Here is a 17,153-nt window from a genome sequence, read left to right on the forward strand (position 1 = left end):
AGCAGTTCAAATATTCATTTTGCTTTGAGTTGCTGGCAGTTGTGATGTGAATAGTCAATATCTGGATCAACAGTGAGCTTTTGCCCTGTTCTCTTTGTTTGTGAGCATCTCCGTTAACTGCTGTTCCGAATGGAGCATGGAACTGAAACGTCTGTTAATTGATATTAAAACCTTTCCCCTTCCTCTCTTGTTTGTAACCAGCACTAAAAAGTGATGCACAGATCAAAAGAGAATTTATTGTTCACAATTCAATAGGGAGTGAATTCCTGGTAAACATTAATAATACGATGACTTAAGGTGAAATTCACTCTGTGCAGAAGAACGGTCCTTTGCCTGTGGGCCAGTTAAATCCAATTTAAGCTCTCAAAAGAGGACGCAAATGAGATCAAAATGATGCATAGCCTTTGTGCTGGCCCTCTGCACAGGGGTGAGTTTCATCCTAATATAGCAATTTAGCAAGATACTTAAATATTATATCTCAGTATACCCCTCTGTGCAAATATTGTGTTTACAGATGGGGTAAACTGAAGTACAGAGAGGTCACATGCCGTGCCTTTTTTCCTCCCTTCTCCACACCAGTCTTCCCATCTCTCCTGCTCCCTTTCTGTTCAGAACTGAACATGCTCTCGAGAATGCAAGGAGGAGGCTGTAAGAAGAGTGAGCCATTTCTCTGTTGTCTGGGGCTGACAGGTTGTGAAGTTGTGTGGCAGGTCTTAGAGAAACAAGTCCAAACTTCATGAGATGGATGGCTTCACTGGCTAATTCCCAGGAGCCTAAGGGCTGTGTCTAATTTCTATAGACACATACATACATTTTATAATAAAATATAAACTCACTGAATCCTGTATCTTCCTTGATAGGAGCCAGATTCTGCATCACTGAAGTTAGTGGAGGTTTGCCATTGACCTCAATGGAAGCAGGAACAGGGCTTTGATTAATAGAAATTGCTTGTTGCTTGAGTTCCCTATCAATTAAATCCCTGTAGTGGTTAAACTTTGTCTTCACCCTGTACTCTCAGAGAGAGGATGGCCCGAGGCTACATTTTGCAAGATGAAGTTGGACTTGGGCTGCATAATGGGCACCTCCATCCTAGAACAAAGGTTAAAGAGCTGTTCACCATAGAGGTGAGGTCTTACTTTAAGGGATGGCTTCTGATTTTGCTCCAACTCTTAGCTTGCACCTGTGATTGTCAGTGAGTAAATCAAACCATTCTTTAAAAAGTCAAAATGCTACATGAAAGGAGAGCAACAGTTCTGAGTGCTCTGTTGTTCCTGTTTCCAATTGCTTACTAATGTCTAGCACTTAAATCTGTCTCAATTAGGAAGTTTCCATTGAAGTAGAGAATGCATTTAATAGGTACATCCATTAATCACACGCTCATTAACTTAACTATTGCAAGGAGGTTTGCAGTGAAGACATTAGTGGAATTTGTATTCTGCTGCCTGTGATCATGAAAAAAGGAGCATTGATGCACCTTTATTCGCAAGCAGTGTATAAGTAATCACAGATCACAGAGGATGTTATTTGATAATCTCTCACCTCTTTAAAAGTTTTTAAAGTATCTTGCATGGTGTTGGAAACTCAGAACCAAAAAGCACTTAGCCACATTAGCATCAGAAAAGCATTTTCCAAAGATTTCATAGATTCTTAGATTACAAAGATGGAAGGGGTTCCTGGGATCATCTAGTCTGACCTCCTACATAACACAGGCTATAGGATTTCCCTGAATTAATTTCTGCTTCAAGTCCAATAGCTGTGTCTGGCCTAGAGCATATCTTTCAGAAAAAAGCATCCAATTTTGATTTTAAAATTGCCAATTATGTAAAATCCACCACAATTGTTGTCAAGTTGTTCCCATGGTTAATTTATCCTGACTTAAAATTTTGCATCTTATTTCTAGTCTGAATTTGACTAGCTTCATCTTCCAACCATTGGGTCTTCTTGTATCTTTTTATGCTAGATTGAAAAGCCTTCTATTATCATATGTCCATTCCCCATGTAGGTGATCAAGTCACCCCTTCACCTTCTGTTTGATAAACTAAATAGCTTGATCTCCTGGAGTTTCTGAGTATAAGTCAGGTTTTCTAAGCATTAAATCATGATCTTGGCTCTTCTCTGAACCCATTCAAATTTCTCAACATCCTTCTTGAAGTGTGGACACCAGAATCAAATATGCCATTCCTGTAGTGGTCACACCAGTGCCAAATACAGAAGTAATATAATCTCTCTTCTCCTACTTGAGATTCCCTAATTTATACATCCAACAATCACATTTGCCCTTTTGATCACAACATCACAGTGGGAGCTCATATTTAGCTGATTGTCCACTCCCAAATCTCTTTCAGAGTCACTGCTTCCCAGGATAGAGTCCCCCATTCTCTAAGTATGGCCTACCTTCTTTGTTTCTTGATATATACCTCTACAATTATAAACCTAATTACAGGGTTAGATTGAACCTTCAGGCTGACCCCCTAAGTAACGGGATTTGAAGGAAGTAGGGGAGGGCTAGCTCAGTGGTTTGAGCATTGGCCTGCTAAACCCAGGGTTGTGAGCTCAATCCTTGAGGGGACCATTTAGGGAACTGAGGTAAAAATCTGTCTGGGGGATTGGGCCTGCTTTGAACAAGAAGTTGGACCAGATGATCTCCTGAGGTCCCTTCCAACCCTATGATTCTATGAAAAAAGAGCTGGGACTTAATCAGGAAGCTGATCCAAGAATCAGAGAGGGTCTGAGACTGAAATATCTGCCCTGGAGTTCACACCCTGTGTAGTGCAGCATTACTCCCCAGGTCATTCCCACTAACATTTTTCAGTGAAGGTTCATTGACCACCACTTTGCCAGGCTATTCTATTGTCCCAACTGCTTTTACTCAACATTTTTCCAAATACATTTGTATCTTGATGATATTTATAGACTGTGATCATGTCTCCCCTGAGTATTTGCCTTTCTAGACATTATAAATTTAGCCTCTTCGCTCTCTTCTTACACCTTATGCTCTTCCAGTCCTTGTATCATTTTTTTTGTTTCTTTTCTTATTTTTTCCTTAAATGTCTTGTATCCTCCCTTAAACAGTAGAAAACAAACTTTACAAACTATTGCTGTTATGGTTGCACCACTAGTGCCACCCTGGTTTTATGTATGTTCCTTCCATATTATAATGATGATAGTTCATGAATTATTATTACTGTTCTTCCTAAAGTTTGCCTTGGCATTGCCAAGTTACTTGGAGTTCTCTATAGTCACTCAAGAAATTAAGGCAATACAATAAAGTCTGAGCCAGAACCCCATTTTCAAATAAATAACCTACAACCATTGCAATTTGCCCCACACTCTGTAATAGAAAGGTGGATTTTCCATTTCTTGACATTTTCAGATTAAACCTGGATGCCTTTCTGGAAGATATGCTTTAGTCAAACACAAGGTATTGGTCTCAATATTATAACAAATTTATAAAAGTCTCTGGCTTGAGTTATAAGGTGGCCAGTTGATCTACTTGGTCTAGTTGATCGAAGTTGATCCCTTCAGGCCTTAAAATCTACAAAGGGTTCTAAACTCCATTTGCAAATACTCCCAAAGCATCTGAAGTTAGCTGCATTGGACCATGTGTAATAAGAATCAGAAGGACATGTTGTCTGATGTAGGTATTCTGTCTTGTAGCCTTCCCCAAATATAAATGGCTTGTCTATTTGGACACTTAGTGGATCACAATATGGGATGTAAATCTACAGCCCTCAAGCCTGCCATGCACTCAGTTGCTCTGTGGACCCTGCTGTTCAAACAGCAATACATCAACATTTTGTGGTAACTCTGTTTTTCTTTCCATATGCATGAATACCCACCACAGCCATTAATGGGAACAACGTGGTCCAAGTGTAGAGGAGTATAAAGCCTTTAACATCTGGTTTGATATAGAACAGTGCCAACAAGATTAAGCCACTCATTTGTTTATAGGATTTAGTTTTATTTACACAGTAAATATTGACAGATAGCTTGTCAGTTTTATAAAGTTACTCCGGTAACTTTATTATTACCCATAATGCAATTCTGCAGTTTGGAATATGACTGAGAACTTCTGTGATTTGCATAAGCATTGGAATAGCTCTCCTTCACACAGCTAAACATCTGCAAGAGAGGGAAGAGAGGAAGTTCAGTACAGAGGGTGAATGGTTTGTGGTTAAGGTACTGGATTGGGACTCAGAAGATATAGTTTCAGTTCTGGCTCTGCCACCAACTTCCTGTATGTCCTTTGGCAAGTCATTTAATCTCTCCATGCTTCAGTTCCCCATTTGTGAAGTGTGGCTAATAATAATAATACTTTCTCCCAGATTCTCTTTCTTGTTTTAGATTATAAGGTCTTCAGGGCAGGAACTGCTACTTAAATATGTTTGTAATATGTGAACCCCTTAATTTGGTTGAGTCCTATTAAGTGCTACCATGATAAGAACAAGAATAATAGTAATAATGAATTCATTATTTGTGTCTGCCAGGGATTATAATGATGGTATTTTTCCAGGAAATTTGCTACTTTAATAAGAGTAAGTATAATCAAGCAAAATAACAGGAAAGGAAAGAGAAAATATAGACAATTTATACAAGGCATTCAAAATTATACGTGCTGTTATGTGGTAAAACAGATTGAATTTTCTTCTTTTAAATATATTTTCCTTTTTTCAGGAAGAGGATTTTAAAGTGTTACTTTGTTTTTCCCTTCTTATTTGGTCACACTTAGTCTTAAGGGTTTAATTGCCATGTTGATTACCAGGAAGGAATTTGTGTTCCTCAATGGCACTTATAAGTGTCTTCCCCACCCCACTCCCTGACTGAAAAATGGTCTCTCAGAGATGTCAGTTCTGCTATAAATAATTGAAATAACAGTGAGAAGGGTAGTACCTACAAATTAATGCATTAATAGCCTCCTGTAATAATCAAAATGCATTTAAAATCATTTCACTATAAATTATTACCCTGAGTCATGCTTATTTTCATCCCATGCCAGCTTAGTTGATAATACCAATGGTTTACTATTTCCTCCAGGTCCTCTTTTGAGGATACCCTTATTGCTATGTCATCTGCATATAGCAGGGACCTTTTCCAACTGGGATTTTCCAGCTGATACAAACCATCAATATGATAAACAGCCAGCGGACTTAGGGCAGACCTCTGGTGCAGTCCAACTTTCACTTAACAGGGATTTGTCATTCCAAAACATGTTTCAGGTGATCTGTGTAGAGCATTCACCGTGATTAGTAAATCCATAGACACTCCATATTTCCTTGGAACTAGCATGAGCATCTTTCTTCCACTTCATCATATCCCTTTTTCTAGGTCTATGAATAGGGCCCTACCAAATTCACGGCCATGAAAAATGCATCATGGACTGTGAAATCTGGTCTTTTGTGTGCTTTTACCCTATACTATATAGATTTCACGAGGGAGACCCACGTTTTTTTTCAAATTGGAGATCCTGACCCAAAAGGGAGTTGCAGGGGGGTCACAAGGTTATTTTAGGGGGGTTGCGGTATTGCCACCCTTATTTCTGTGCTGCCTTCAGAGCTGGGTGGCCGGAGAGTTGGCCAGGTGCCCAGCTCTGAAGGCAGCGCCCTGCCAGCAGCAGTACAGAACTAAGGGTAGCGATACCGTACCATGCTATCTGTAATTCTGTGCTGCTGCTGGCAGCGCCTCTGTCTTCAGTGCTGGGTTCCCGGCCAGCCGTCACCGCTCTCCAGCTGCCCAGATCTGAAGGCAGCACCGCCACCACCAGCAGAAGCGCAGAAGTAAAGGTAGCAGTACTGCAACCCTCCCTACAATAACCCTGCAAACCCCTCCCGCTCTCTCTCTCTCACACACACACACACACACACCACTCCTTTTTTGGTCAGGACCCCTACAATTACGACACTGTGACTTTTAAGATTTAAATAGGTTTCTGATTTTTAAAATCCTATGACCGTGAAATTGACCAAAATGGACCATGAATTTGGTAGGGTCCTATCTATGAAAGATCAGAAGCTGTCCTGTTGGTACTCCAGCCACTTCTCTACCGCTTGCTGAATTACAAATCTGACATCTGTGGTTCCCCATTCTTTCAGAAGGCTGAACTGTTTTTGTTTGTTGAAGAATTCCACCATTCTCCGAATCCTAACATCCAGGATATATTCCAGTATCTTCAGCCCAGGCTACAATATCTTTATCTCTAGTTTCCACATTCATGGATGCTTCCCTTCTTATGTATTGGGACCAAGAACGATTTGCACTAGTCTTCGGGAATGTCTTGCCTTTTGGCTTTAACCATTCTGCCATCTATTTTAGGCCTCTCTCGCCCAAGACTTTAACCAGGTCCACCATCACTTTCTCGGGTCCTGCTGCATTACTGTTCTTCATTTACTGAACTGAATGTCTCGCCTCGTCCTCTGTTATGTCAGGCTCAGGCACCACATTAGGGTCCCATGTTGGCAACTCCACCTTAAAGGGGTTTGCCTAATTTAAGAGACTCTCAAAAGTATTATGTCCACCTCTCCCTCACTTGTTCAGGTGTTACTAGATTCTCCTGACCATCATTTATGAATGTTGTTACAATACCATCTTCCTTCCTTTTGCATCTCATTTTTGCAATGCTATAGATCTTTTTGCCAGCCATCTGTGGGTCATTTAAAAGCTTAGTGTACAAATGATCTAGGGGGCTTTTTTCCCTTCTTCACCGCACGCTTAACATTTTGCTTTGCTGCTTTGTATTCATTTTTGTTTACACTGGATGGATTCATTTCTTTTCTTTTAATGCACCATATTCTTGTTTCGCATCACTACTTGCACTTTGTCAGTCCACCACCACTCCTTCCTTTCCCTTCATTTTCCCCTCTGCATCATCCACAAACCTTTTCCATCACTTCAATCCACATTCTTTTGAGCTGATTCCATTCCTCTTCAGTGGTGCCAAATCTGTTTCCAGATGCTTATCCTGTACTGCGTTCCCAAACTTCTCTGCCACCCTTCCCCTTAACTTCCTGTACTTTTATCTTGTTTCATTTGAACTTAAGTTTCCTTCTTGGCCAACATTCTACCGTAATTTTTGCCATAAGAGTTATAGGTTTTAGTGCTAAGTATCACTTTTCCGGTCCATAACTTGACTCCACTCAGCCTTCCTCACCAACAGCGTATCAATCTGGCTTTTGTTTCCAACACTGAAATATATAAGCAAATGACTCACCTTCTTTTGAAACCATGTATTGTCTATTGGTTGGCAGTACACATGTCTGGTAGTGCTTTCCCTTCCTAATTCATAGAGTAGGCTGCATTTTCCTAAACTTATTTCATACCTCTTTCTGTTTTTACCTGTGTGTGCATTCAGATCACCCAGCACCAATAGCAGCATCTCATGGGATGCGATATCCAGTAGTGCCTACAAGTCTTGATGGAAAATCCCCTTCTCTTCTTCATCACGTTAATTTGATGGATTCTTAAGTTGGACTTATACAGCTATCAGTCTATCGCTCTATTAACTTGAAAACAGTCTTCTTCAACACTTCTCTCACAACCACTCCAACTTCATTAGGTCCCCTTTTGTCACCCATGTAAAATAGTTTGTAATCTAAACCCAACTCCTTCTCTTTATTCTCCATCCACTGTATTTCCTGTAGACACAAAACATCAATACTTTTCCTTACCATCATATCAGGTACTTCCATACATTTACCCAACAAACTGGATAAATTCAGTGTTGCTACTGCTATTTGGGACTTCTTTGGCTGCAAAGGTCACTAGTTTTCATGTGACTCTCTTCTCTGACCGCTAATCCCTGTGACCCTCTCAAATACAGTTCCAATGCTGGCCACCAATTCTATTGGCCCAGGTCTTCCAGGCTTGAGGCAGGCAAACTTTTGGCATAGAACTGAAATACTCTCCTATGGTTAGCAATAGTCCCTGGAGGAAAAGCATACAGACCAGTCTCACCCCTCCTTATAACTGGTATCTGCTACTGCCTTTTGGTAATGTGACACTTTCTCAGGGTCTCCAGAATTATTGGTCACCTAGTTACTCTTTTGCCTTAGCAAAAGAGAGACTTGCTGTGATTAAATTTTGTATCAGTTCCCTGACACTCAGTCAGCTAGCCACCCAAATAATCTCTACCAAAGCTCTGGCAAAGCTCCTTTGCCTTTGAGGTAGCACTTGGTGCAGCCCAGTTCCCATGCACTGTGGAAGTATCCAGCCCCGTCACTGGACACTCACATAAATTCCCAAGTTTGCTATCTCCAAAGAGAGAGCTTGTTTGATTCAACTAAGAATTCACACTTTGCTTAACACGACAGCACAGAGATCTACTTCTGATAAAACAAAGAGAAGTTTCTGAACAAAGATAGATATAGTGAAAACAGAGATGGTTACAAACAAAAGTATAACATGTTTCAGAGAGATTAAGCATAACTTCAGTGGGCTAAAATCTTTGTCTCAGGAAAGCATCTCACCTATAACAACTTCTCAGCATCACCAGCCCCTAGGGCCGGGATTCAGCTTTTATAGATTAAAAAAAAAGCACCGTCCTTTTTTCTCTCTCTATGCTGGATAACAAAATATCTTTCTCCCTCCTCCTTATAGTCCAGTAAACCTTTGAAATGAATTCCTGCTGTTTGTTCTCTGGAGTGCTACTGCCATGTTGCTTTTCTCAACTTCTTGTTAAATTGCTTTTCCAGTTGACTTCAGATGCAAATGAACTCCTATTGAATTTGACTTATCTTGCTGACTTTACATCAGAGCTATAGGCAGACAGCTATGTCGACTTTCCTTTACCTGAGAAAAACTTGTTTATTCACCCTGACTGGTTATGGAATTTAAACGTATTTTTAGTACATACATGCAACTTCTTGCATGACACCCATACATACATCTCATGATGCTTATGATGACCAGCACATTATGAGCATTTATGTGATACCTTACGTGACAGTCTTGTATGAGGTGTAATGAGTTTGTCAGGCCTGATAGGCATTGCTGTTACATGCCTGTGAATCTTTTGCCAGTTGACATTGAGGAGCCCTTGGAGTCACAGGTAACTTGCCACAAAAAGAGAAAAAACAGTTTGCATCAATGTAATCACCTTGCTCCAATACAAGCACTAGCATATCATTTGGTGTCCCTAAGATACACCTTCATGAGATGGCCTTTCCTCAGTAGGACTAAGTACTTGCCCACCGTCATCCCACATTGTTGCTGTAGACTTGATGGACCACCAACAGTACCTGCCCAACACCATGCTTTATTTAACACATGGGTGGATAGGTTGGTTGAAATCAGAATTTTCCTATTCTGAAGAAGGCTGCCCTCCTGGCCTAAAGGACCCACCTGCCCTCAGCTATTTTAAAGATGCCAGATAACTGCCTTTCTCACTCCTAATTTAGTAACAATTCCTCTGCCCCATGAAGGCAAGTGATGGGGAGCTTGGTTCTTAGAAGCGAGCACAGATGGCAGACTTTTATAGGTGTGGGGAGCCCATCTCCACCCCCACCCCGGGCTGTAACAGCCATTTGGTGAGGTGCAGCAGACGTTATTGAAAATGAAATAATGCAAATTGTATTGCGTTCAGTTTCCAGAGGGGCCCAAGCTACAATCCCAGACCAGAACTTTCCTTATCTTTGGTGATGTTCAAACCTGAGTCTGAACTTTGTGGCTGGCCCTTATCTCTGCAGTAAGCTAAGTCAAGAGAGTCAAGCACTTGTCTGTTTTATGTGAACAGTTACAGCCCATGCTTCTCAGAGTTAACCTTCTATCATGTCTTAATGTTTTAAGTGGAGGGGTCCTTATGAATATCCAACCCTTCCTTTCTATCCAGGCAGCTAAAACTCTCTTCCAGGCCTTCATAATTCCCTGTCTTGGACTCCCATTGATCTATATCCTCCCCACTGCAACATATTCAAAATGCAGCTGCTAAGCTCATCTTCTATTTCTGTTTCTTTTACCTTTCCCCCCCCCCATTTGACTCCCTCCACTGGCTGCCCCTTTTCCCACGACATACAGCTGAAGGTTTGTGTTCTCTCCTTGAAGGCCCTTCCTGCCTCTTCTGCTCTTTACACATCCACTCACCCCTAATGCCTCTGCACTGCCAGGAATGCCAGCAGTACCCTCCACCACATACAAACTTTGTTTCTTTTCCCTTGGCCCCAGCCTCTCTCTCTCAACCCACAACCACCTGCACCCCAGCCAGAGGTGGAGGGGAAGCCCTTTACAATATTACTATATCCATTAGGGCACAACATAGCATGAGAATTCTATCTCCACGGGGAACTACCCTACATAGAACAAAGACATTTGGCAGCAGGTTTTGTGTACGGTGTCAGGGGGTGCACCACTCACCACTGATCTGGTGCCTCCTCCTGGTCACTCTGGAGATTAGCTACAGAGGTCAGTGCTGCCTTCTGCGGCTTGCACACTGTTTTTCTGTCCATCTCACAAGTCCGCAGCTCCTCTTCATGGCAGCCCTCTGGCTGGGTCACTCAGTGTTCTGTTCAAGGTTTGCAAAATCCCTTCTCCCTAGCAGTCTTCCCTCTCACTGCCCCATGGTGCTACTCCCTCAGTGGCTGGTAGGGGAACCCAGGCCTGCCTTCTACAATAGGTTCCAGTCCAGGGACCCTCAGCTTAGCAGTCCTGGACCTTCATCACTGCTCCTTCCCCGGATTGATTCCTACCACATCTGGTTCTCTTTCTCTCTCCGGGTGTACAGCTTCTCAGGGTGTGACTGCTGCTTGCCTCCCTGCAGCCTGTGAAGTTAATTAGCCTGTGTCCCCACCTTAACCCTTTTCAGTTCTGTGTGGGGTGGTCATCCGATCACATAGGGATAAAGTGCATTTTTTAAATCAAATAGTCCAAAAAGTAGTGTGGGAGACACTGCATAACTCTAATTAATGTATAGCCACACCGCCAGTGACATCCACTGTTGTTTTCTCACTTAGGGCTTAGAAAAATTAGTGCAATTACACAAGTTCCTTCTCGCTGATAGAGCCTGCCAAATCAGACTCAACAAATGAAGACAATTAGCAACAAGCAGCGAGACAAGTTGATCCTTAGTGGCAAAAAGACACCTCATGTTTGGCTTTTTCTTATTGGCACATGAAGGTTCTGTCTGGCAGTGGGCGCCAGCTGCATTTACTGCATCGCTAGGGACAGCATTAGAGCACTTAGCCCTTATTACTGCTTAGCAAAAGCTAAAGACCAGCAGGAGTACAGAGTGCTGGGGTGGCGCTGGTGTTGTTTGGAGAGCTGAAGATAGATTTTATTTATTTTGGTTTATAGTACACGTAAAACACAACCCCACCCATCCCTGGGGCTGGGCAGCCTGGATAATCCTTTACAAATGTCACAAAAGAAAGGAACCAACTGCTCAGTCTGTGGCTAGGGTACTAGCCAGGAACACAAGAGACTTGGGATTCTCTTCCTGGCTCTGGTAGTGCCCTGCTGCTGACCTGGGGCAAGCATCCAGCCTCTCTGTACCTCTGGTGCCCATGTGTAGAATGGGGCTAATTGTGCTTCTTTTCTCCCACCCTTTGTCTTGTCTGTTTAGACTGTAAACCTTCAGGGAAGGGATGATCTCTCACCGTGCGTTCATACAGCATCTGGCACAATGGGGCCCTGATCTAGATTGTAGGCAATCGGGGAACACTTTGACCATAGCAACAACTAAAAACCTCCAGATATAAACCTCCAAGAGTCCCACTTCCCAGCCTCACCTGCCTCCTAACAAACTCAAGTTGCAAAGCAAAGAAGAGAGGAAATTCCTGGGCTGCTAGGGCCCTTATGGAAAAAAAAACCCTTGATTGATCACAAGCAGAAACTACAGTTTTCTTAATATTTTATTACTGCTCCTTTCTGCTGAGCACTGACAGTGTGCAGAGCACTGCACAGAAGTTCCTCAAGCAGGTTAATCCCAAGTGCACAAATCACAGTTGGAAAAACAGTGCAATGGGCTTCACAGGGATTGGGTCATCTTTGTGCTCGCGTCTCATGATACCCTAATCCATTGTCAGGATTGAGTTGTTATTTATATAATCCCTGTGGGCACTCTGTGGCTTTGGGAGGTTTCCATTCTGCTGCTCTGCTCTTGTTAAATGCATGTATGAGACTTTTTTTTTTTTAAATGTTCAATAAGGAGATACAGCTTGCAGTGTAACTGATGGCATTATTTCACCCGACTGATGTTGCCATATGAATCTTATTCATCATCTGACTCCACAAAACCATAACTGGGAGTTACAGCAGAGCCTCGCTGAAGCCCAAGAGAGATATTGGAGCTTCCTGAAATTTGCAAATCTGCAAGGTGACAATTATATGATTTAAAAAGATATTGATTCATTCTGCATTATCATCCGGTTATTTGTTTTGACAAGCATAGTCTGTTTTAGTAATTATTTGTGATACTACATCACCTTATATTAATAAATGTACTGCAGAGTATTTTGTAAACATAAAGTAAGTCTTCTTATTAGATTACCTCTCCACAGCTTTCTGCTGTTAAATCATTGCTGAGGAGTGGAATGACAATTATTGGCATTGAGAGTTAGCTAAGGACTACAACCAATTAGGGTGAAATCCTGGCCCCATTGAAGTCAATGGGAGTTTTACAATGGGGCCGGGATCTCACTCCTAGATGAAGAACTTTGCTAATTCTTGCTTGAAGCCAGGTTCTGAGACCTTGGAAATCAATGGGCCAGATCCTCAGCAGGTGTAACCATCTGTAGCTTCATTGAGTTCCGTACAGCTATGCTTATTTACATCGGATGATAATCTGACCTGATGGAACTCCTTGTGGAGTAAAATACTACTCATTATGAGTTAGGGTACCATAATCTGCCCCTAAGGGAGAAATAATAAAGTTCTACTCTAATTGGATGTAAATCCTTCATTGGCAAGGGATGGATAACATGACTAAATGAGTCTTTTCTATCACTTTTTAATCACTATATGATTATAATCTTGTATGTGTTAACTAACAACAAAGTCATACACTGGAGAAAGAGTTGTCATGACATTTTTCTTTCCACTTCATTGGTGTTTTTATTTACTTTGCCTGTTATGGCTACCTGCACTGACTATGTTGTAAAGACTTTTAGGGCCAGCTTCTGATCTGAAGTACACTGGCAAAAATCCACAATAACCTGCCTGACTCCAGTGTGCTTACTCCAGTGTGAGATCAGAATTTGGGTGAAATTCAACTATGTGTGGGATGGCTACATAAGGTCTTCCATCACTTGGTTCCCAATTAAGGCCACAGAATGGGGCATAAGTAGAACATATGTGGTGCATAGTCCTTCTGTAGGATCTCTACACACTATACTTTTCAGCACAGTGTCTCTGGACACCTACTGTCATTTCTGTCACCTGTGCAGAGTCCCCACTAGACTACCTTCAGAAACAGAATGTTGGACTCAGTGGATTACTGTTCTGTTCTCTTATGGCATTTTCCATGAGAGTTCACCTGACTGCGGAAAGTGCATGAGAAATGGAAATGTGTATTGAGGTAGCTTGTTATTGAGTTAACGTGGTTGTTAATTCAGTTGTGGGAGTGCTGTAAATTGCTGTGCTGTGCAATAATCAAATGAAATATGTTTAGAATTATGACCAGACATCTTTCATGCAGCCGCAACCTCGATGATGTTTTTATTTACCTGTAGTTAAGTGGAGGTGTGACTTTGCAGTCAATGTAGCTTGTGATATCACAGAGAACTGCAAAATTAAATCAATGCTTAATGTGCCTTGTCATAACTCTTTAAAAAAAATCTAGCAGCTTGTTTTCTACCTTATTGCCCCTGCTTTTTCTGAGCTTTTGTTATGGTCTCTGCTGTGCTACTTATAGTGTACTTATGTATCCAGATCATCAGCTGGGGTAAACTGGAATAGCTCTATTGACTTAATTTATGCCAATAGCTCATTTGGTGTAATAATAATACCTAGCACTTATATGGGACTTTACAAAAGGGGCTAATGTCATCATCCCCATTTTATAAATGGGGAGACTGAGGCACAAAAAGGAGAAGTGACTTGCCCAAGGTCACCCAGCAGACAAGAGGCCGATGCCAGGAACAGAAGCCACATCTCCTGAATCTCGCTCTAATGCTCTATCCTCTAGGTCGCACTGCCTCTATCTCTATATTATGAATCACTATTATACCCCACTACAGTACAACGTATTATACTCATACATTTGATATAGTATGGTATTATATTATACTCACAGGAGTCATTTCCAATCTATCGCTCCCTTACTCATATGTGTAATCAGTAAACCTGCATATTGGGTGACTACACCATAGAAAGACCAGTATAAATAATCTTCAGATAGTAATGATTCTATGGCTTCCCTTCTCGTTACAATCTTAAATCAAAAAAATGGATGAATGTTTTCCATGCCTGTTCCCATTCCAATCTTTGTAATGATGTGGTTACTTAAAAATGTAGTGAAATATTTTAGATTCTTCTTTGAGAATATAGCACACTTCTTCCAGCTTTATATGTAGAGTGTGTGTTATGCTGTCAGTATAGTGTAGTTCCTCACTATTCCCATAAGTAAAAGTTTGCTGGATTGGGTTCTTAAAAAGTTTCCAGGGGGACAATAGTCAAAGTACCAAAGGTATTTAGGAGCATACATCCTATCCAGTGGGACTTGTACAGCAACATTCTTAAAGTGCTTTTGGAAATCTCTCCTGCAATGAGGATCATCAAGGTAGCTAAGACTATGTCTACACTACTGCGGTAAGTTGACCTATGCTACGCAACTCTAGTTATGTGAATAACGTAGCTGGAGTTGACATAGGTTGAGTTACTGCGGGGTCTACACCGCAGGGGGGTCAAAAGGAGAAACTCTGCCATCACCTTACCTTACTCTTCTGACTGGGGGTAGAGTACAGGGGTCAACTGGAGAGTGATCTGCTGTCGATTTGGCAGATCTTCACTAGACCCACTAAATCAACCACTGGTGGATTGATCTCGGCACGTCTATCCCAGCTGTAGTGTACATGTAGCCCAAGCCTAGCCTAACCTCAACTTTTTTCCTAGACTAGAGAAAACCATCCATGAAACAGGACTACACATGGGACCAAGACTTGAAGGACCTGGCCTTTGTCTCTAAAGCATCCTGTGGCAGAGATAAATCATACATCATGTAAAAATGCATTTCCTTGTACCTTTGTTGAAATTTGTTACCTACCGGATTAATGGAGTGTTCCTTCTCTTTTGCATTGTGAGTACAATGTCCTTTTTCTAATTTTTTGGCTCCTTTCTTGGTGTCTCTTTGGTTTGCAATGTGTGTGTCTAATTTGAAAAGAAAAACTCATCTCGAAAAATAATTTCCTCTGTTCTGGTGAATGATGTATGTTTTCCGAAGGTCACTTGAACACCTTCAGATCCAGAACATCTCTTTTTTTTCACTTCTGTGGCTAGCATCACCTACTAGGTAGCATTGTTCACCTCCACCATGTGTGTCTGTATTTGATTCTATCTTCAGTGCATGACTGAGCAGAAATGGCTCCTGACATATTCTCTGGGTGTCAACTTGCACTGTGTTTCCAGCAAGATTTGCATTGTTGGAGCCTTCCTCACCTCTTGTTCGTATGTTCTGAGGACTGTTGTTGTGCATTCAGGAAAACATTCCTGTCAAAATTTCTGAGGCTATAAAGTTGTTCCCAGGTAGATGATGCATTACTGGTGAACAGTCCGCATTTTTGTTTCTTTTATTCTTTATGTGCTGTTTTTAGTGATAGAATAACAAGCAATCACTATATCGCTGCAAGAAGAAAAAACATGTCACCTTAAAGGAGCATAGTAGTCCCTTGATTTTTTTTTTGCTGCTTTCAGTTACATTCATTGGGCTAGATTCACTAGGCCAGGATGGCTGGCTGTGCCCCCAGAGCAATACATCTCAACGTACACTCCTAGTACCTTTATATTCCACCTGCCGGGCAGGGTGAATTCTACTGAATAACACCAAGCTCGGGGAGTTGCGGGGGAGGAAGGGGATGACAATTCCTTCTAACAGGATGGGGGTGGGTTTAAGGCTTCTGAACAATACAGTGCTGCTTTCCCAGGGGTGTTCTGCCAGGGCTGGGTGGCAGCTGTAGTATATAGCAGGGGCTTCATAACACCCCCCTGGTAGAGGCTTGCTGAAGGGATGCACTAATGCATCTCACAGCTACCCTGGCCACATCTTCTCCCAGCCAGCAGCATCTCCTTTTTGGGGCCATGCTAAACCCATCCATTCTCCTTTCCCCACCCTGGCACAATCAAAGTTGCATCCACTTTTCTTTTCAGACGACTTGCTGGTTTAGGTTCCTGCACTAGATACCATGGTGACAGCTGTATTAGAAATACCTGTAGACATGAATGGATGGGAAGCAAAAAGGGCATTTTTCTTGTCCTTGTCAGAGAATGCCAGTGACAATAAAGTACTGTACTGTTGTACTTTCAGTGTAACTTTCTGGGTAGGAATCAAAGAAGCTAATGATCCAGCATTGTATCTTCCATTACTAATGGCAAAAAATAGCCATTTTGGGATGCCAGCTTGTTCACTAGTTGACAATGTTCAGAAGAACATACTGTAGAGCAATGATTCTCAAACAGCTGGGCACAGTGATGGGCCATCGGCAAAGCTCAGGTTTGCCATGAGATCCAATTTCAGTAAGTGAAATGTGTTAAATAAATGTGTCTGTGCACACTTTGGAAATTGTGCCTACATATCATCCCTGACACATTCAGTGTCCTAAACATTGTGAATTCCAGTGCTTGTCCCGATCACATTAATAACACCTGTTTTACAGAGGCAGGTTTCCAAAACACCATCCAGGTTGAACTATTTTTTTTCCCCCATCTGAAGACTGTTGCTCTAATTGTTTGTCTTCCAATTCTCCCTCCCCTGATCTAGGTGTGGAAGGGAGAAAAGGATCCATAGATTCCCAGGCCAGAAGGGACCACTGTGATCATCCAGTCTAACTTCCTGTCAGAATTCAGAATTATTTCTTTGGTTAGCTGAGACCTCCCCTCATGGTTTTCCCTTCCATTTAACCACCAGTGGTTCAATTTCCAAAGTGTACACAGACACATGCCATTGCTTTTTATATTGTTTATATTATGTCATGTTTTTAGACCCAATGGCTGCTTTCTTCTGGCTGCTTTTACATTTA

General features: G+C 41.8%; 1 long non-coding RNA gene across 2 annotated transcripts in view; it reads left to right on the forward strand.

Moving 5' to 3' along the window:
* Positions 1-17,153, forward strand: part of LOC120406838 — a 127,187-nt gene that overhangs the window by 79,375 nt on the left and 30,659 nt on the right. For both annotated transcript variants that reach the window (XR_005599621.1, XR_005599622.1), the window contains exon 2: positions 15,034-15,217. This is a non-coding gene — a long non-coding RNA (uncharacterized LOC120406838). The remainder of the gene's footprint in view (positions 1-15,033; positions 15,218-17,153) is intronic.

Source organism: Mauremys reevesii, linkage group 5, assembly GCF_016161935.1.
Source record: "Mauremys reevesii isolate NIE-2019 linkage group 5, ASM1616193v1, whole genome shotgun sequence".
NCBI lineage: Eukaryota > Metazoa > Chordata > Testudines > Geoemydidae > Mauremys > Mauremys reevesii.